The sequence below is a fragment of the Castor canadensis genome, chromosome 5, assembly GCF_047511655.1.
Source record: "Castor canadensis chromosome 5, mCasCan1.hap1v2, whole genome shotgun sequence".
Classification (NCBI taxonomy): Eukaryota; Metazoa; Chordata; class Mammalia; order Rodentia; family Castoridae; genus Castor; species Castor canadensis.
This window is the reverse complement of record NC_133390.1, coordinates 6,826,871-6,848,229: the sequence shown is the minus strand read 5'-3', so window position 1 is coordinate 6,848,229 and position 21,359 is coordinate 6,826,871. Positions and strand designations below refer to the sequence as shown.

The 21,359-nt window shown below is 44.3% G+C and overlaps 1 protein-coding gene and 1 long non-coding RNA gene across 10 annotated transcripts in view; one reads left to right on the top strand and one right to left on the bottom strand.

Moving 5' to 3' along the window:
* Window positions 1-21,359, bottom strand: part of Kcnj6 (potassium inwardly rectifying channel subfamily J member 6) — a 271,739-nt gene that overhangs the window by 144,191 nt on the left and 106,189 nt on the right. The gene's annotated exons all lie outside the window — the stretch shown is intronic.
* Window positions 7,636-20,116, top strand: LOC141423189 (uncharacterized). 8 transcript variants are annotated; one of them, XR_012447849.1, is made up of 7 exons: window positions 7,646-7,833; window positions 8,099-8,282; window positions 9,157-9,278; window positions 11,926-14,384; window positions 17,659-18,168; window positions 18,655-18,722; window positions 19,788-20,116. It is a non-coding gene; the product is annotated as an uncharacterized lncRNA (long non-coding RNA). The 8 variants fall into 8 exon arrangements; XR_012447847.1 differs by lacking the exon at window positions 19,788-20,116 and having other exon boundaries at window positions 7,641-7,833; window positions 17,659-17,760; window positions 18,023-19,560; XR_012447844.1 differs by having other exon boundaries at window positions 7,650-7,833; window positions 17,659-18,722.

Genomic DNA, 21,359 nt, shown 5'->3' with positions numbered 1-21,359 from the left:
ACTCGTATCTCCAAAGCATCTAAACCCCCCAACATGTGCTCCCTTCCTCTCTTGCTGTCTCTCAGTCCCCCAGCCACACGCCTCACTCAACAGGGCACTAAACTCTGTGCACTGTGAGCCTGGCCTGCACTGTTCTTGCTGACTGTCAGTGGCTTTCCAGCCCTGAGCTGCCTCTGCCTGCTCCCCAGGTGAAATCCTGCTCTGGCTGAGCCCCAGGAGGAAGACACCCTGGCCCTGGCTCTTCCTTCTCCCTCAGCTAAACTAATCCTTCTGTTCTGATGTAGAGTAATCGAGGGTTTCACAACAGCCACTTGGGGTGGTCCCCACCCCTCCCCCATTCACATTCATATTAAACCTCAGAATGTGACTTTATTTGGAAATAGGGTCTTTTGCAGGGGCAATTAAGTGAGGGATCTTGAGATGAGCTCATCCTGGATTTAGGGTCCTGATGTCCTGATATGAAGAGGAAAGGGCACAGTGACAGAGGGAAGAGGGTCAAATGAAGGTGAACAGAGACTGGAGAGATGCAGCCACAAGCCAAGGAATGCGAGGACTCACAAGAGATTGGGAGAGGCAGAAGGATCCACCTCTGGGGGACATGCAGCTCTGCTTGCACCTTGATTTGGACTTTTGGTCTCTAGGACCGTGAAGAATAAATTTCTATTGGTTTTATCCAGCAAGTTTGTGTATATTTTGTCACAAGGGCCCCAGGAAAACAATGAGCATATGCTCAGGTATTTGGTTCCATACTTGAATTTTAGGGCAGAGACCTTATCCTGGTTACCATAGGGCTTCCCTAGCTCCTGATGCTCATGGAGTTTGCAAGCTGCAAACTGCATGTCCCCAGGTCACTGTCTGTCACATGTCTGTGGCCCAGGGCCCATGGCTGGGTCTGGGTTGCACAGCATGCAGTGTGTTCCCACCTGGTTCTGGGGAAGTGGGAATTGCTGGCAGATCTGAATGTTAAAATTCCCAACCAGCACCCTAGTTTCTCCATCTGTTTGCTGTGACTTGTCTCTTAGGAATTTGCCCGGGGTTCTTCAGGGAGAATTTAATATGTTCCTTCAGAAACTCTGCAAGTTTCTTACCTCATCTAGGCCTTAGATGCCCAGAGAACGGGTGGTTCTGAGTATGGTTTGGAGACCATCCCACAGATATGTCTCCTAAGTCCTCCCAGATTCATCTCTGCCTTCTTTTAAGAGCAGGTGTTTTAAGCACACCTGGAGAAGCAGAAGAGGCATTTAAACTAACCAGAGAGACCTGGGATGGCACAGCAGCCAGTACAGCCAGAGTCATTTGTGAACAATGTCTTCTGAAACTGTTGATTGTCTCCTGAGGTCTTAAGGGAACTTGGCAGAGGCTGAGGACCAGCACAGACACCCACAGGTGAGGCCAGGGATCCAGGTCACCTGTGTTCATATGACTCTAAATGACATGGAAGATGAAGCCTTCACCTACCGGTGATATGATGTATCTTGATGATAGGAGGTTCGCCCACTGGTTACTTAGAGCACAGGTAGGAGCTGTGCAGGAAGAATAGAGCAGGGAGTATTTCCTACATGTGCCTACCTCTCAGGTGGTCACATCAGAGTGGTTGGTACCTGGACCCCACACACTCCTGTTGGGTTCCCTTTTGGGGCATCAGACTTTGGTCATAGATGCCAACCCAACAGTTCAGCTAAGCAACAATTATGAGTGTAGCTGTCAAACCACGGTGACCTGAAAGGCCACATACACAACTTGATTCTATTTCTCTGCCCTCATCTCCACACATTTAATGCCACCTGTTCTAGTGTGGGGGGAAAAGATTGACTCAGAGTTGGCTCTTAGATCTGTTGCTTACTAGCACTGTGATCCCAGGAATTTGTCTCATGGGTCATGGCACCTTGGCTTTAAAGGTGCTATTGAAAAATTAGATGTGACAATATGCAAGAAGTTCCCAATATATATCTTGGGAGATAATACAGCTCAGTGAATGACAGGTTCAAATTTTAGCTATGACTGCTGACAGTTACTTTCTCTGTGTCTATATTTTATTTCTCCAAGTAGACTGAAAAGTCTTTAAAAGTGGGGCATTTCCCAACCACATTCTATAGATTGCTTTGCACATAGTAGGACCCAATAAATACATTCCCTGAATCATGGCAGATGTTATTTTTAAAATTCTGGTCTCTGATGACCTGGATTCTGTTCCCATTTGTCCTCTATCATGAATCCAGGCCAGCATCTCAGAACATAGTTAAGTAAACAACAAATAGGGAGTTAGAACTTTTACAATTCCCATTGTCTGCATATGAAATGAATTATTAAGGGCTTTCTACAAACTGGTGTAGGAGCCTCCTAAGGAAAATTTGAGCTGGGAACCTGGATGCAAGGTCACTGAAAAGAACAACACCTTTACATTCTGTATGGAACTCGACATCCCCAGACACTGTGATTCTTATAGGGCACCTGTTGGGAGGCAAACCAGGGACATATTTATCTTTCTAACATGGACTTGCTAGAGCTTGTTGACTGTTTCCACACTGGGGGACACCAAAAAATGTTAAAAAACTTCATTTTCTTCCAGAAAAAAGGGGGCTGGCCTTTGACACCGTTTCCATTCTGAAACACTTTCCAGGGATTTTCACACTGCAGACCTGTCTCGGATTACCAAATATAAGGACATGTTTGTCTGGAAACTTGCAATGAATTTTAATAGATACGCTCATGCTAGGGAAAAAAACCCCAGAAAAGTGATGCCTAAGGCCCATGGGAATCTAATACTGATAATTTTTGGAAGCATTAGGGAACAGGCCTGCAAAAAAACAAATCAGCAAATGTGTTCAAAATGGAGTTAGAAAGAACTGGCAGAAGAGCTATTAATTAAAGTTACAATTTGAGCCTCGTCAGGGAAAGGAAAGGTCAGAGATGTTTTCCTTATGGTCACAGTTCCAGCAGCAGTGACTTTAATTAAGAATAGTGGGGTTGGAGAACCTCTACCCTCATCCCTGCGTCATTATCCTCCCAGGTGGGGAGGCATCTCCTTTAAGGTCATGGACAGAAAGCTAATGGGATTACGGTCTGCCTTTCAGATTTCTCAAGTACCAGAGTTGAGGGGAAGTCGTACTAGCGCTCAAGGCTCTGGTGTGTGTGGTTTTCATACCACTCACTGATTACTGATCCCCTAATGAAGCGCTCCGTGGATTTCCAGCTTTCTTCCAGAGCTCTGCATTAATTTTGGACAAATAATATTCACTTGCGTGCTTGCCATCATTGCTTTAATGAAAACTGAATATATGAAGATTTAACAGAGTTTGGGCCCAATCCCAGTAGCCACTCACAGAACATGGAGCTTTTTTTTGATAAAGTAGAGAATCCTCACTTTAATTCACTTTGGGAGTGGTTACTAATATAACTCAACAACATACTGACGATGATGCCTTTCTTATTCTTACACATTCGCTCAGCACTTATCCTATATGTCCTGACCAGTGGACCTGGGATTGATTGTAAAAATAGCTACCCCCGCCATATTCGTGACCTTTTCAATATGACAAAATTGTTCAATAAGAGGTAATTCTGCTTTCCCAACCCTTGGATCTGAGATGACATTGTGATTTGCTTTGGCCAAAGAAAAAGCAGGAGTGAGATAAAGGCAGACCTCTTTGGCTCTCAGAAATCTGCCCAGGTGCCGTCTGACTAAGCTTAGGTTAGCCTGCTGGAGGGTGAGAGACCATGTGGAGCCAAGGTACACCATCCCCCCTGCACCAACAGCAGAAGAACCACCAAGAAGAGCCTCACACAGATGGCCAACCACTGAACTACAGATGTGTGGGGTGGCTTGTTACGAACAAAGGTAACTGGTTCTGTGGCTGAGAGGGGTTCTTCTGTTCATCTATCAAGGTTCCGTTTAAGAAATAAATGACCCTTGTTGTGACTCTAATCATAAAAAAAGATGAGCACTTCTGGGAGCTTTACCATTTCACTACTCTTGACAGCACTCTGGTACTCAGTTGCATTAACTGTGGCATATTGCATGTACAGCCAGTCTTCTTCCCCAGTCTCCTCTTGCTCCCTTCTTTGCAGCTAAGGAGAGCAGTGGAACATAAGTGGAAGTTAGTTGAGGAGTCCTTCCTGCAGAAAGAGACACGCTGGTTTTTTGTTTTATTTTATACTCTTTTCCTCCTTCCTACCAAAGAGGTAATGCCTGGTGTAATGGTTAATCTTGATTGTCAGCTTGATTGGGTTGAGAAGATCCTAGGATATTAGTAAAGTAGACCTCTGGGTGCGTCTGTGAGGGTGTTTCCAGAGAGGATTAAGTAAGGGCAAAAGACCCACCACTCACATTGGGGACAGCACCATCCCATAGACTATGGCCTAGGTGGAAAAAAGGGGGAAACAGAGAAAGCCAGGAAGTACAGGCATTTTCCCTTTTCCTCCTCCTTCTCCTGCTCCTCCTGCTCCTCCTCCTCCTTCTTTCTCCCCTTTTTCCTCCTCCTTCAACTCCTCCTCTTCCTCCTCCTCCTTCTTCCTCTTCTTCCTCATCCTCATCCTTCTTTTGCTTCTTGGCTGTTATGATGTGAGCTGCTCTGCTCTGCCATATTCTGGCTGCCATGATGCTCTGCCTCACTAAAGGCTTAGAAACACGAGCCAAGTGACCATGGACTGAACCCTCTGAAACTGTGAGCCAGAATAAGTTCTTCCTCCCTTGAGTAGCTTTTCCCAATGTTTGGTCACAGTGATGTGGATCTAACACACGACTATAAAAGCCACTTTTACCTCCTACTATGGAGTGAATTGTGGTCCCCAAGATTCATTATTGAAGCCCTAACCTTCAATCTGACTGTATTTGCAGATGGAGCTTGGAGGGGATAAGTTTATACAGTCATAAGGGTGGGGTCCTAATCTGATAGGATTGGTGCCCTTATAAAAAGAGGAAGTCATCTCTCCCCTTCCATTACCTCTCTCTTCTCTGCTCTCCCCTCCCCTGCTCTCCTTTCCCAGCCTCCAAAGCTGTGAGAAGACACATTTCTTCAGGCTGTGATATGCTGTGATGGCAGCCTGAGCAGACTAAGATGTCCTGAGAGACAAATCTGAGAATGAAAGGTTAACTCACTCAGGTTGGTAGAGATGGAAGGGTCCAGGGCTGTCCAGGACTTGGGCTTCTGTAGCCAAAAGCCTTTCCAAATGATGCTCTTCACTGTCTTGTGTCAGCCCATGTTCTGAGTGGAAGACCAGTGGTTGGGAACAATTGTTCAAAGGCCACTGCATAGCCAGCTGTGTGAGTGCTAGGGTGGGGGCAGAGCTGGAGATGCATGCAGAGTGGGGAAGGCCCATCCTGAGTTTCCAGTGAATTTGGGATGGAGTAAAGTCTACTCCTACTCCAGTCTACTGTAGTAAAGTGACTAATCTATTTTTTTTCTTTCTTCTATGGGTTAGACTCAAGTGGTCCAGAAAACTGGCCTTAGATTTAAAGACTCTATAGCATTTAAAATGAACATTTCTCTTTGTGAGTCTCTTCGAGTTCAAATTCAACTCCTTGAATTCGTGACTAGGGGACATGTCTTCCTCAGCTTTGGCTGTGTGTGTGTGTGTGTGTGTGTGTGTGTGTGTGTGTGTGTGTGTGGTATAAATTCCTTAGATGTTCTTATCAGAGGAAGAGGAAGGGCAGTGGTGAAGCAGGAGGAGGGAGGGCTGTCTGTTGCTATTTATTGCTGCACGAAACTGGAAAACAACAACTAGCATTTTTCTTGCCCTCTTTCTATTAATTCATTAATTAATTCATTTTTTTTTTGCTGTGCTGGGGATGGAACCCAGCACTTCACACATGCTAGGCAATCCTCAGCTTCTGTTACCTTGTTTTTGCTGTGCAATACTGCTGAATACTGTTCATGTAATGACCTCTCTTAGAGGTTAAGTGCCTTGTAGAAGGTCATGCAGATCCTAAGTGTCAGAGTCATGATTAAAACATCTAATGCCTCTGCTCTGTATAGGCTTGAATGACAAAACCAAGTCATTTAGAACGGACTGGGATTTCTGCTAAGTCTAGGGGCTCTCCATATAACTAAAGGATTGTGGCTATGTTCTCTTCAAAATGCAAAGGTAATGTTTTGCTGGATAATTTCTTCATTTTTCTTCCTTCTTTCACAAGGATTGGAAGGAAACTTTGATAACAGTAAAGCTCATCAAAACAAAATTATTCACCTCTCCCCCCACAAGGATCACCCTGGTGCTTGCTAATGTGAGTCTTTCCTGTTCAAAGTTTAATACCCCATCCAAGGGCTCCACAATTAGGTTTCCATTACTCCCCACTGTTTATCACAGTTGGATGGCAAAAGCCAATTTATGTTGTGATATCTCCTCTGCTAGTTCTTTGCATTGTCTATTTTTAAATTTGTCTCTCACAAGCCAATTGGGTACCTCATCACAAAGTGTTGGTTCCACGATGCTGCCAGAGCCTTGGCTCTGAAAGAAACCTTGGCCTCCAGCCACACAGTGTCCTCTGGATCCAGTGTGAGACCATGGTAGGACCTCTGTCCTTAAATACACCTGCAGCACTCTCTCCTCTAGGGTATTTCTGTGGTTCCTGATTCACCTTACACTTGGGGACTTGGGGGCACTAACAAAACAGATTTCCCTGTGTATTCACAAATGAAGATAGTGATAGTGTTACTGCTTTCTTCCTTTTTTGGGAGTACTGGGGTTTGAACTCAGCATCTTGAGCTTTCTGAGCAGGTGTTTCACCACCTGAGCCACTCCACCAGCCTGCTTTGTACCTCTGATCTGGGTTTTGTGAACCTGGATTCACCCGGGAAAGACAAGTATTTCCATCTCTAATCGTAGCCTTGTGGCCCCCACAAGCATGATCTGAACATTGAGCTGCAGGTGTGGTTTGCCTGGCTCTGGGGAGAACACACACATTGTCCCTTGACAAGAAGAAAGAAATCCCTTTAGAGATGGGTCAGCAGTCTGGGTTGACTATTTTTATTGGCACAATCTTACTTGTAATAAAAGAAAGAGCCAAGGTACATAAAAGAAAATATAATTCTAGAATGGTTTTGATCATAGCTGCCTTATATTTGGAGAGGTTTTTCTTGATGCGACTTTCGATGGCTCAACTGTCTCCCTAAGACAGAAGGCAAACTCTGCCTCTCAGCAGAGTTTGCTTCTCTAACCTTCTGGCGAAGATTGAAGTGATGGTTTGGGTTTGCCTTTTTATTTCTTTATTTAATTTTTAGCCTGCTTTGGAATGCCTTTACGTTCTTCAAACAAATTGAGCACAAGCATTTTACTGCTATGACAGAGACACGACTCCACCCATCACTGGTTGAGATGTGATGTGGTTGGCTTAATTGCCAAGGAATAGACAGGTGCACACTCTTCAGATTCAATAGGTTCATCAGAAGACAAAATTAAAGACAGCAAATGAGCAGACACTTCCATCCATGGGCCATGGATGCATGTACCTCAGCTGTACAGCTGCTGTCCCCTTCTTGGCTGCTCTGTGATCAGTTTGTTATCCTTGGTGTAAAATTTTGTCTCCAGAGAACCCTGCGCAGATATCTCTGGTAGTGTTCAAGGTCTGTGGTCTCAGCCCAGACTCTGGCAGAGCCTCCAGCTGCCAAAGAGCAATCACTGAGTTAATTATTTCTGTGTCCTTTGAACTCATTTTCCCTCTCGGCACTCCTCCCAGAGTCCTACTGTGAAAAGCACAACAATACCTCTCTTGGCTCAGCTCTTTGAAGAGCACAAGGTTGAAAATTTGCAAGCAGCAAAGACAGTGTTTGTGCAATGTTTTGGGAAGAGCACCGATTCTGCAGTCCAGTGTGGTAGGGGAGGAAGCGAGAGGGGGTGAGTAGCTGTGGTTTATTGAGTACTTATTGTGTGCTAAGGGCTTTCTGCTTGCTAGCTCATTTGCTGGTCATGGTAGGTTTTGGTGCTCTCTGCACTGTATGGATTAAGATCATGGGTCCCACTTTTCCACTATCATGCTTTCGTAAGTGGAGGTAGTGGGGTTGGAAGCCACAGTGCCTGCATCAGCTGTTCCTCCTGAGCCGTTTCATCTGTTCAATCGTGCCAGTATCTGTCCACTTTAACCAAGGAGTGTTTTTTTCAGAAGAGACTCTACAAAAGAATGTGCACACAATCACCTCTGTAAAGGCTGAAGCTCTTTACAAGTAAATTCTCTTGGTTGCTGATTGTTCAGCCACTTACATGAGGTGGTCAAGGTCCTGTGGAGTATGAGGCTGGGCCACAAGGCTGGTCATGAAGCCATAGGCATTTCTGTGAAGGCGCACAAGGTAAGGGTTCCCCTGGGGAATTTTGACCATGCTTGTCCCCATTAGGGCCTCGGGGAGCCCCGTTATATGAGAGTTGGTCAACTGTGTGTTGATACCTTACTAGACCCTGGGAAAAGTCATTCTTTGCATTTAGCAGGATGGAGTGGCCTAATTCTGACAAAGATGAAAGGCATGGCTTCAGTGTTACTTCTAGAATGTTCCTTATCCGTTGAGGAACATTTCTTTCCTTTTGAGAAGCTGATTTCTCATGGCAAGTTAGACAAATCAGGTTCACGGCATAGGTTGTGAATAGATGCTTGTGCAATCAGAAGCTCACCCCATGAAGATAACCAAATCTCTGGCTCCATGAGTCCCTCCCTTCCCCTATACCCTCCAGCCTTGGGCTTACAGGCAGATATAACAGAATTCAAAGCCACCACTACCTGGGCATGTCTGTCCTGGAGTGAAAGTCAAGGTAAAAAGCCCGAGCTACCAGATCTCCAGCGCCATGTCCCAGGCTCTCTGCTAAACGCACCATCTGTAGGACAGCTCATGGTGCAGTTAGGAACCCTGCAAGAGAGGTGCTATTCCAAGGCAACCTGAGGCTAAGGAAGGGACGGCAGCTTGCCTAAGGTTTGAAAGTGGGAACTTGAACTTCGAGAGCTTTTTTTTTTGTGGTACTGGGGTTTGAGCTCAAGGTCTACACCTTGCGCCACTATACCAGCCCTATTTTGTGATGGGTTTTTTCAAGATAGGGTCTCGGGAACTATTTTGCCTGGGCTGGCTTCAAACCGCAATCCATCTGATCTCTGCCTTTTGAGTAGCTAGGATTACAGGTGTGAGCCACTAGTGCCCGGCAAGAGCTGGGGTTTAATTCAGGCCAATCTGATTTCAGAGCTCAAGGTCTTGAGTACATCACCACCAGCTTAGGCAAGGTGAGGCCTCACCCGCCATTTGAAGAAAGTGAGCATGACTTTACCATGACTGGAGGACAGGACATTGGACATGCACTAAAAGGTAGAGAATAATCCACCCGTTGAAAAAGACCATACAGTGCATTTCATTAGTCTTCAAACTTTTTTGACAATATCTCAGCATAAGGAATATATTTTTCATTGCAACTCAGTAGATATATGTATCACAAACTTATGTGTAGACACAGTCTACACATATGTGCCCATGTGTGTGTGTGTTGTGGATTCAAGTCAAATATTTCATAGGATAGTTCTTTCTTCTTTAGCATATTCTCTGCACTGAAAGATTCTGTTCCATTTTTCTCTCTGTCATTTTTTACAGTACTGGTTAAATTTATTTCTTTTCACAATCTGTTGGTCGCAACCCCATAATCTCTGAACCTGACTGTCTAAATTGAAAGCCTAGCTGTTTGACCTTGGAACAGTTCCTTATCTCCCACACCTCAGTTTCCTGATCTATGAAATACTATCATCTCAAAAAGATGTTCTGTCAACCATGTATAATGCAGCACATGAAGTGCTTAAACCAAAGGTGGGCAATTGCAGCTATCTAAGTGGAGTTGGTTCTTACTGCATTCTCTTACTAACCAATGGTTTTCAACAATGCATTTATTTTGTTAAGTGATGTGCTCATATCTACTATATAAAAAGTTACAAAATTAAAAAGAAATTAAAGCAAGGGCATTTTTGAGATATAATTCCACCTATGAATGAGTTCTAGTTTGGGTAATAATCATATAGAACCTTACTTTTTAAAAAAATTACTTCAAGACAGGCCTGGTTGACATGAAGTAGGCAAGAGAAACTGAGATTAAAACTAAATCTACATATTAAGGTCTGCACACCATGCAGATAGGAGGTCATCCAGTCAAGGTTAAGTTTCACTTGGTCAAAGCTGCATAAAGAAGCCAGGAAGAGCAACACATTCTAGAAAAATCCCCAAATCCCCATGAAGATAAAATGAGCCTCAAGTGCTGGCCCTGTGAGGGACAAGCTTCTGTTTTCTGGAAGAGGCATCAGTGTGCAGGGTTTTCCCTATGATGCCTGCAGGGAGATGAAAGACCCCATCTGGAAGCCTTTGTCCTTTGTGACTTATGGCTTCAGTGGCTTCAGCAAGGAAAGGGACAAAGATATTCTGCGTTTGCCTTCATGACAGGCTTCCCTTTGAAGAAAGACCAGGGACTTCCTGGTCACACCCCAGAGAAAATGAGTTTATCACAGGGAATACAACCACAATTTCCCAGGGATTAGAAGAGAAAAGAAAGAAAACTACGTAATCTCCTTGAGTTGGGGATTATTTTAGTAGATCCATTTTATAGATAAGAAAACTAAGGCAAAGGATTAAGGAATTTTCCTTGGGCATGATTTTTGGTATTAGCATCCTGGATTTCTCCTGTCTTGATGTACTATGACACAGTCTCATCTGCTCTTTGCATTTAAGATGTAGAGAAATAGGCTCTGTGTGAGTCTGAGGAGGACAACCTTTTAAGACAACACTGCAAGATCTAGAGCCTTCTAGAACAGGACAGCACTGAGATTGCCCACTGGTTATGCTCAGGGCTCTTGAAGAGAGACCTGAAGTTTGCCTCAATCCCAGGCTGTGTGGTGCTCCTTCTTTTTTTTTTTTGATGGCGGCACTGGGCTTTGAACTCAGGGCCTCTTGCTTGCTAGGCAGGTGCTCTACCACTTGAGCCATGCCCCCAGTCCTTTTTGCTTTTAGTTATTTTTTCAGATAAGGTTTCAGGCTTTTTGCTCACTGGGTTTTAGGCTGCCATCTTCCTACCTCTGCCTCCTGCATAGCTAGGATTGCAGGTGTGAGCCACCATGCTTAAGCTTCATGCCTTTTTTAATGGCACTGCATGGAGGTGAGCAAGCTACTCACTTGCTCAGAACCCTGCCATGAGAAGTGAGCACATGTGATGTTGTTTGTTCTCAATGAATCAATGGCCTCCAATGTCTGTTTTCTTACGAGTCTGCTATGTTGGAAACTAAGAAAGGTTAGTGATAATAAAATAGATGACTCCATTAAAGTGGATTAAGTCTGTGACCTCAAAGAAAGGTCAACTTCAGTTTCAAAGGGACATTGGGCATTTTGGAAGCCTTAAGTGTCAGTTCCAGGTCAGGAGCCCTGCCCAAAGGGCCTCAGGCAGGACCAGGCCTCACTGCATTTGGAAACACTGAGGTCTGATTCCCTTTCTGGCCTTTAGCAAAGGAAGTACTTGAACTCTCCATCTCCAGTCCCTCTTGTCTCTCATCCTGAGATTGAAGGTGGTGTGGAACCCTCCCCCACAGGGCCTCTGCTGAGTCTCTTTCCCAGCTGTAGGATCTCCACGTTATCTGTTTCTATGGTTACAGTGCCTGCTCTGGGCATCCCTTCTGCCTTGTCCTTACCACCCACAAAGATTCAGGTGTGAGTTGCAAACAATAAAACAAGGGTGATATCCATGTAACCATGACAACCCATGAAGCCCAGGTCTAGAGTAAGCAAAGCTTCAGAGCCTGGAATTCATATGGTTGCATTTCCATGACAGAATTACAATAATGAAAACAAGATGGCAACCCTATTGACTTACTACCAACAGACATTTCCCATTGTTTTCCTCCTAATGTAGCACCCACAACAAAGGTTGAGTGGCAGGTATTCTCTTTTCTAGTTTCCCTCACAACTTGAGATTGGCCTTGTTTTTCAGACTTGAGGGGAAGTTAGCAGATGAAGTGGGCAGAGATGAAATGAGATAGGAGACTTGTCCTGTTTCCACCTTTGAACCTGGTTGAAGCAAGATATATGTGGAGCTGTGGTACCCTTCTTATTTCCAAAAGAGAATGGTCAAGAGAAGAGCCAATGGGAAATGGACCCACCATAGCCCTGGGAATCTGGAACTGATGAATTGGATGAGTTTCCTTTGAACTTCTCCTGGATGAGATTTAATGGCACTCTTCTAATATCCCAGTTGATTTAGACATCTCTTAATTGTAGGGTAGAGCTTCCTAATTGATAATCTATTTCAAATTTATTAAATTATCACTTTCTACCAGCACTGTGCTCTGTGCTCCCTGTTTTAGTATCTAATACTACAATAATTCCATGAAGTACCTCTGTGATTAGCCCTATTTTACAGGTGAAGAAACAGAAGCCTGGAATGGAAGGTTACTAATCGAAGAGTGGCGTTCGGCAAGTGGTCAAGGAGGATCCCATCCCGAGATTTCCAACTCCTCACTCTGTCTATGGCTCAGGCAGGGCAGGCAGCCATCCACACAGGTGCTAGAAAGGCCTGGAGAAGAAGGCTCTGTCTCTGCCTTGAATCTTTTCCCCAACTTGCCCCATCCTTCAAATCTTAACCCTTCTGTCTTCTGAAAGAACCTTTTGGAGATCTGTGTACCCAAGTGTGGTTAAACCCCAGTGCTGCCCCAGAGAAACAGGGCACAAAAACCTGCACATGAGTAGCACTCCTCAGGGAATAGACAAAGGGGGTAAACAGTGGCAACAACCCAGATGTCCATCGGTGGATGTGAGTATAAACAAGATGTGGTTGATCCATATGGGAATATCTCTAGCCAGGAAAGGAAAGAAGCATGGACACGGGCTACTGCAGAGATGAACTTGAAAACATATCTCATGGAAGAAGCCAGAGAGGCCATGCAATGTATGATTCCATTCAGCATAGGAAAATGGCAGAAAGTAGATCAGAGGTTTCTCAGGGCGGGGGTTCATGGTGGGTAGGAAGGTGACAGCTGAAGAATATGGCTTTTTTTTTTGGCAGTACTAGGGTTTGAACTCAGGGCTTTATGCTTGCTAGGCAGATACTGTACCATTGAGCCACTCTGCCAGCCCTTTTTGGGTTGGCTGTTTTTGAGATGGGTCTCGCTTTATGCTTGGGCCAGCCTGGACTGTGATTCATTTGTTTGTATTTTACTGTGTAGCTGGGATGACAGACACATTGCCACCAAGCCCAGTTATTTGTTGAGATGGGGTCTTGTGAACTTTTTGCTCAGGCTAACCTCAAATACCATCTCTGCCTCCCAACTAACTAGGATTGTAGGTTTGAGCCACCATACCTGGTCTATGGGGTTTTTTCTTTTGGAGGTGATACGAGTGTTCTAAAATTGACTTTGTGATGGTTGCACCTGTCTGTGGCTCTACTAAAAATAAATAAAGATTGAATTGTACATGCTGAATGAATACATTGTATGTATGGGAGTTCTAGTTCAATAAGGATGTTTTTAGTTATTATTTTTTCTTTTTTTTTATGGTGGTACTGGGGTTTGAACTCAGGGCCTCATACTTGCTAGGCAGGCGTTCTACCACTTGAGCCACTCCATCAGTCCCCAATAAGGATGTTTTTAAAACTCAGAGCACTGCCTTGGAGGGGAAGTGCCTTAGCCAGAAAGCTAGCACAGGAAGGCTGAGGCTCCAGCAGCTTTGTGAGAGGAGAGGAAGGGACAAAGGGGACGTTGGAGGGACAAGTTAAGCTCAATGTGAACCAGGAGGAGAGAAGATCAGGGGAGGAGGAAGAGATGAATTCCTTTCCCCTTGACACAGTCAGCACTAGCAAGAACACATTTTTTCTGCTTGGGATAGCAGAAAGAATGCCTCAGAGAACTGCTGTATAGAACCCAGAACTCTGAAAAATAATTTCATCTTGTGGAAGAGTGTAAGCACCCAGAAAATACATACTCAAGCATGCATTTCAAGTTCTCTCAACATAACTTGTTTGATCCTTCCGGAATGTCTACTAAATTTCTTATATGGCATTCAGATTTTCCTTGACTTATATTTTAAGAACAGGGCTTAAGGGTTTAATTTGAGCATCTTCTCAGAAGTGCAAATTTCAAGGGATTGTCTTTATAATAGACTTGTCTCCCTGGTTATTTTCCCTTGGATTCTAATTTGAGATTGCCATTTCATTATTTTTCTTCAGGAGTTCCCGTGGGAATGTGGAGTTGGCTTTATTTGTGAGGCCATGGTCTCGCAATGTGCTGACACATTTATCCTGGCCATCTACACTGGGCGGCTCAGTAGCTGTAATTCTCAGCTACAGTCCTAGAAGTTGGAAATGGAGCATTTGCCAGGTGCCAAAGGAAGACTTTGCTGGAACAAATTGTGCCCTATTTCACTGGAATAGACTTCTTCAGAAGAAGCTGGTGGAGGGTGAGCTGGAGGCACACAAGGCGCCCACTAATCCACACGGCTTGATAGGCAGAGAAGACAGAGTGCAGGAAGTCCTTCTCAGGTGGAGAAAGGCCACGAGGGAATCAGACATAAAGTGGGGACCAAAGTGTCATGCTTAATAGCGGAGAGAGAGAGAGACAGAGAGAGACGAGAGAGAATAGAGTAGTATTATCTCATCTCAAACATAACATTGCTAGGGTTATAACTAAACTTGAGTTCTTGGGGAAAAAGCAGGAATCCTATGTTGATTATTTTGTGGGGTTTGAACAGGGCCTTGCACTTGATGGTCCATCTCTGTGAGCTCATCATTTGCCAGTGATGCACTATGTTAGCTTCCTGTCACTGTCTCGAAATACTGGAAATAATCAACTTAAAAAGACGATTTGGAGAGTTCAGTCCATGGATGTTTGGCTCCAGTGCTTTTGGGCCTATGGAGGGGCAGAACATCATGGTAGAGTATGTGGTAGAGCAAAGCTGCTTGCCTCATGGAGGCCAGGAAAAAAAACAGGAGAGCAAGGAAGGGGCTAGGGTCTCAATATTCCCATTTTTTTGTGATACTGCGATACCACTCAGAGCCTTATGCTTGCTAGGCAGGTACTCTGTCACTTGAGCCACCCTGCCCATCCTTCAATATTCCCTTTAAGGTGATGCCCCCAATGACCTAACTTCCTCTCACTAGGCCCCACCCACGAAGGTCCCACCATCTCCCACCAGCACCATGAGCTGGAGCCCAGGCCTTTGGAGGACCATCTACCATCACAACATCCCCACTCTAAGACTGGAGGAGATGCCACCATCCCTGGTGGTGACTAAAATCCTGCATCTCCTGCCAGATTTCACATTCACCTTGCAGTTGGGTTACAAGGGGAGATCTTGACTCCCCTCATGAGGGGAAGTGCTGAAGGTAGGGAAGAGACAGATTGATGATATGAGGAGGGAAGTATGTTTAAGGGGGGAATAATTGGTAGAAAGTGGCCAGTTTTGGGGAATATTCTTGTATCTGATGACTTTTGCTTTCCAACCTCCCATTCAGACAATCATGGTTCTTTGTAAGTTATATGACTATATGGCCTTAACTCTTTGGCCTCAGTCTACTGGGTAGTTTGGTTCAAAGTATATCCCCATTTTGCCAGAGTAGCCTTGCAAAGTGCCCTAATTGTTGGCTGTATTTATTGCTGATGGTTAGAGACCAAACAACTGATCTGGAGGCTCTGCTGTGCACAGAACTCTAAGAAGACAAGTGGAGTCCACAACAGTGCGGCCCATGCTGGTCTCTCATGCTTTCTGGAGAGCTCCACCCCACACACGTGCCAGGCAGCACTTCCAGAAGCTTGATGTCCTGTCTTGTGACCTCCACTCTCATCCCAAAGCCCACTTACATCTTACAACTGCAGTTACTTATGTATGAACTGCTCTTCACTGCTCTTCCCCTCACCACCGGAGGCTACCCCAGGGCACAGACTCACTGTCCTCCTTGATCCTGTAACCCCATGCCTTTCTGACTACTGAAGTGGAGAGGCTGGTCCTTGTGTCTCTGGGACACAGGACATACATCTAACTTCTTACATTTATGTGGTGTTGTATTGCTAAAAGCTTCTCAAAATGATCTCAAAATGATCCCTCTCACTCCCCATTTGGGGTATTCATGAGAAACATCATTTCCCCAATGGGCTTACAAAGTAGGAACTAGAGTCACTGTGCTCAGAGAAGATGTGATTTACCCCAAATTACACAGCCCAGGAGCGGTGAGGTGGAAGTTGGCACCAAATTCTGAGTTCTTTCTACAGAAACAGAGCACAGTGGGGCCTTTATAGCCTGTGCAGAGGAGGATAAACATGGCAAGGGTAGAGGATGCCAGCATCTTTCCACACACTTATGCAGTGTGGGGTCTTTTCCCAGGCTCCTCCCTGAGCAGGAATGACACTCTTTGCAGGGGCACACATCCACTAATTTCCTGATGTTTCTGTCTGGGAGACTGTGGTAAACTAAATGATGTCTCCCAAAGATGCTCACATCCAACCCCTGGGATCCGTGTATGTTAGTGTGCATGGTGAAAAGGACTCACAGAAGTGACTAAGTGTCTTCAGATATGGAGGGGACCCCTGCATTACCCAGGCAGGCATGGTGTAGCTGTAAAAGTTCTTATAAGGGCAGGCAGGATAGTCAGAAGAAGAAAAAGATGAAGCAATGACAGGGGTGGGGAGAAGGAGAGACAGACAGAAAGAGAGAGAAAAGAGAGGGAGGGAGAGAAAGAGAGAGAGAGAGAGAGAGAGAGAGAGAGAGAGAGAGAGAGAGAGAGAGAGAGAGGAGAGGCTTTGAAGATGAAGAGTTGGGCTACAAACCAAGAAACATGGGCCAACTCTTTAGCTAGAAAAGGTAAGACACTGGTATTTCTGGAAGGAATTTGGCCAGGTCAACCCACTTTAAACCTCTAGCTGAAAAGAACTGTAAGAAAATGAATCGGTACTAGTTTTCCATTGTTGTAAAAAATTGTCACAATCATAGTGGCTTAAAGCAAGTCAAGTTCAGATGTTTTGTAGCCATCCGTATGGAAAGGAACATTTCAACCACCTGTGAGACCACAGCAGGAAAGACCCGCTCAGACACAGACGCACAGGGAGAGGAGGTGTGGGCAGAGCCAAGCCTCAACTCCACATGGCACAATGAGCACTGCACGTCAGACCCCTGAATCTCCGGCTCAAAGTCAATGGGCTGCACTGCCCTGAGCGTGCTCACTCAGACCCTCAGCTCCTGACTCAGTTTGCCCCAAAGTCTCAGCAGGGCATTCAACTGCCTTGGATTTAGTATGAATTTTGAAAGACCTTCTTAAGGTGGTAGGTTTTCAATAATTGTCTTTCTTGGCTCCTTATTGTTAAGGTACAGGAAACTAGGTCAGCCCCAAGCTTTTGACAATGACAGCATCCCTCAGTGTCCCTGGGAGGGATCTTAGAGCCCCTCAGCTACCAAAATCCACGTATGAGCAAGGCCTTTGTAGGAAATAGCATAGAATCTGCATGTAAGCTAGGCACACCCTGCCACGCTCTAGATCACTTGCATGCTTGATACAACAGAAGTGCTGTGTAAATGGTTTCTATTCTGAATTGTTCAGTGAATAGTGACAAGAAAAAACATCTATTCATCTTCAGTACTGTCGTAACTTTTGAGTGATTTCGATCCATGGCTGGTTCTGTGGCAACAGAACCTGTCTGTGGGTGGCCAATGCTATACTGGAAAATTGTATTTTTCTTTCTAGGGCCAGTAGGAAGATGAGGACTGGACAAGGAGCAGGAGACACACCACCACCACCATGCCAAAGAGTGTTCTACAACAGTGACTGCAGAGCAACTGATGAGCTGTGAAGTTTAATTTCTTGTTTTAGTACTTTCCTTCCGTGACAGCTGGGAGTCACACAGTGATTGAGTGCCCTCAAAATGCACTCAATAGAATGAGACATTCTTCCACCTTGGCATGGGGTCAGAGTTGGGGCAGGAGATCTGTTGGTCTGCCCACACTGTAATTACAGCATTTGTCATAATTCCTGCCACTCCGATTGGTGTAAACGCCTCCTCTTAGGACAGCATTGGGTGGTATTTTGTCATGAGAGCTTGCTTTTCCAGGTGACTTTATGGCAGACCTCACCACTGCTGAGGTGGCTCATGATTGGCACAGAAGGACTTCTACAACTTCCTGTGTTGTTCATGTGGAGCAAGAAGGAAGTCGACCCTGTTTGCATCAAAATGACTGGATGACACCTAGTTTCCATGTAAGGAAATAACAATCTACCTACATCTGTTTCCTTGATGCTGGGCTCACGTTTTGGCTGTGTCCTCGCCATCCGCCAACTCCAGATGTCACAGTAACAGAGGAGGGGGAGGGGGAGGGCCTCAGACTGGAGTCCTTTGTGGAAAGATTCCTGCGACTGTTGTCCTCCTTATGATTCTTTCCAAGTCCCCCTTTCTAAATGTTATTTCTGGGCTCACAATCTGTGTGAACAAAAATGTTCTGCCTCCAATTTAAAAAATGGGCAAAGGATTTGCATAGACATTTCTCCAAAGAAGATATAAAAATTCCCCATGAGCACCTGCAAAGATGCCCAGCAGCATTAGTCACTAGGGAAATGCAGCCCAAAGCTCTAGTGAGATGTCACCTCCTCAACTGACTCCCCTAAGAGGATACTAATACAAAAGATAGCTATGACAAGTGTTGATGAGGATGTAGGGGAACTGGAACCTTCATTCATTGTTTGTAGGACTGTAAAATGGCACTGCTGCTGTGAGAAAACACAGATACCATATGACCCAGCAATTCTGCTCCTAGGTAAGCCCCAAAATAACTGAAAGCATTTGTTCACATGAGAAACATTTAAAGCAATGTGATTCATTGTAACCCCAAAGTAGAAACAATCAAATGCTCACCAACTGAATACAGAAATATATGATGTAGTATGTCCATACAATGGAATGTTATTTAAGCTATAAAAAGGAATGAACACAGAGGCAGCCTGAAAACATTACGCTAAACAAGAGAAGACAATCACAAATGGCTGTATATTGTGTGATTCCATTTGTATGAAATATCCAGAAGAACAAATCCACAAGACAGAAGAAAGTAGATAGTAATTGCCAGGAGAGAGGGGAATGTGGACTGACTGCTAGTCTGTCCAAAGTGGCTTTTGGGGTGATAGAAGTGTTCTGGAATTAGACAGGGGCGATGGTGGCATAACTTTGTGGATATACTGAAAACCACTGAATTGTATAATTTAAAAGTGTGAATTTTAGGTATGTGAATTATATTTCAACAAAAAAAAAAGACATGAAAAAACAATCACCTGTGAAGAGTGACACTGGGTTCCATGTTGGTCTTATGCTCAAATTTTTTTAAAAAAAGTTTTATTTTAGTCAAGATGGTGATGATAAAAGGAAAAACTGTGCTCTCAATCTTAGTGACCATCCCTTTCCCCTAATGGCATTTTTTGCCCAAATCTCACTTCCTGAGTTCCTGGGCAAGGATTTCTTGCTCCCCTTCGAACCCTAAATTTTCTGTTTGTTCTGAGACTGTGTCCCTGACTGACAGCTCCCTAGGGCCCTTCTCACTGCTATACTTTGCTTGGTCAGTTGAATTATGTCTCCCGAAAAGATATGTTCAATCTCTAACATTTGGTATCTGTGTGAAGTATTTTTTTTTTTTTCAGTACTGGGGTTTGAACTCAGGAACTTGCATTTGTTAGACAGCCACTCTACCACTTAAGCCACGCCTCCAGCCCTTCCAGTATCTGTGAACATGACTTTATCTGGAAAAGTTCTTTGCAATAGTGATTAAAGTAAGATGAGGCCATAAATAAGTGGGTCCCAATCCAACAACTGACATCCTTGTATCTTACAGGCAAATTTGGGCACAGAGATGCACACAAAGGGAGGAACATGGGAAGACCCCCCAGGGAGGAGGCCATGCAACTATGAAGGCAGAGCAGAGTAATGCATGTAGACAAGTTATATGGGATGGCCGTCAGCCACCAGAAGCTGGAAGAGGCAGGAAGGGTCCTCCCCGTGAGCCTTCAGAGAATGCTCTGCTTTAGTGACACCTCCATTACGAACTGGCAACCTACAGATTTCGAGTGAATACATTCCTGCTGTTTTCAGCCACCTGCGTTGTGATAATTTGTTGTGGTGGCCCTAGGAAATGAATACACTCTTCTGGACCAGGATCTGACACATGCAGCTCAAGCTTCTGCTTCTGTATGATCTTTCCTGACTGAGGTAGAAGCAACTGGCTGATAAAAATTGAAATGTTATCCTCCCAAAGGAGGAATCCAGAGAGAGATGGACTGGGGTATGCAGGGAGGCTACGGTGCAGGGGAGCCAGAGTTCACGTCGTCTTTCAAGTCCAAGTTAGTCAAAGGAGATAGAGAAAAATAGGATCCGCTTGGTCCCCTGGGTCCTTGGTCTGGGGCAACTGATGTTGAAACAGAGGTAATGGTCTCCTGTCCAGGGTCACTTAGTAAACAGCAAAGCAAGAATTCCATCCTGGTCTTTGTGATTTCAATGTCTTGCTTTCCCTGGCAAGGGTCCTATTGATCAACTAGTTTTCAAACTTCAGAAGCACCATTGTGGTGTGTTTGGTAACGACTGGGGTTTAGTCACCTTGTAAACTTCAGTTGTGAATGAAAAATTCAATTTCCCACTGTCTAGTTATCAACTGTAAGAATTTTGATCTAATCTCACAAATACAAAAAATGTTCCATGCCATACAGGCAAAGATAATACCTTAATATTTGCAAGTACATTTTTGCCCTTTTGAGAGAAATTAATTGCTAGGATGAATAATATCGCCAGTCAATGAAAGATGACATGTTAAATCTCAAACTTAACTTGAGTTGTTTTCTGGTAATATGACAAACATTTCTGGTAAGTCTTATGAAATATTTATAGATATATTGTTTATTTTTGGAGCAGTAAATGGAAATAACGTTTAATAGGACATGCAAGATGTTTGATTTCTCTGCATAATTTCTTTTGAAATAGCTCAACAATTTAGAAAGATTTTTTTTCAAGTTTTTTGTCCATTTTCTCTGGAAATCCTTCTGAGGATTGACTTAATGTTGAAGTTGCTGACCTAGCTGTGCATTTGGGGATAGCTTTTAACATCCAATGACCTACTCTTACTGCACCTGTCGAGGACATTTAAGTGTACTTAAACTATTATTATATAATATTAGGAAAAATTATTTTTACTAGATCAATCATTGATGTAATTGGGGGTAACTTATTCCATTTTCTCATGGCTTTGAGAACAGGAAGCTACATACCATTATTAAGTCAACAATTACAAAGAAATGTAACAGACTAGCCCTCCCATGAGTTTTTCAATGTAACAGGCATTTCCTGAAGGTCATGACATTGAAGAATATTCCCACCTGATCCTGCACATTTCCTTCTGCAGGCCCAGAGTCCATTC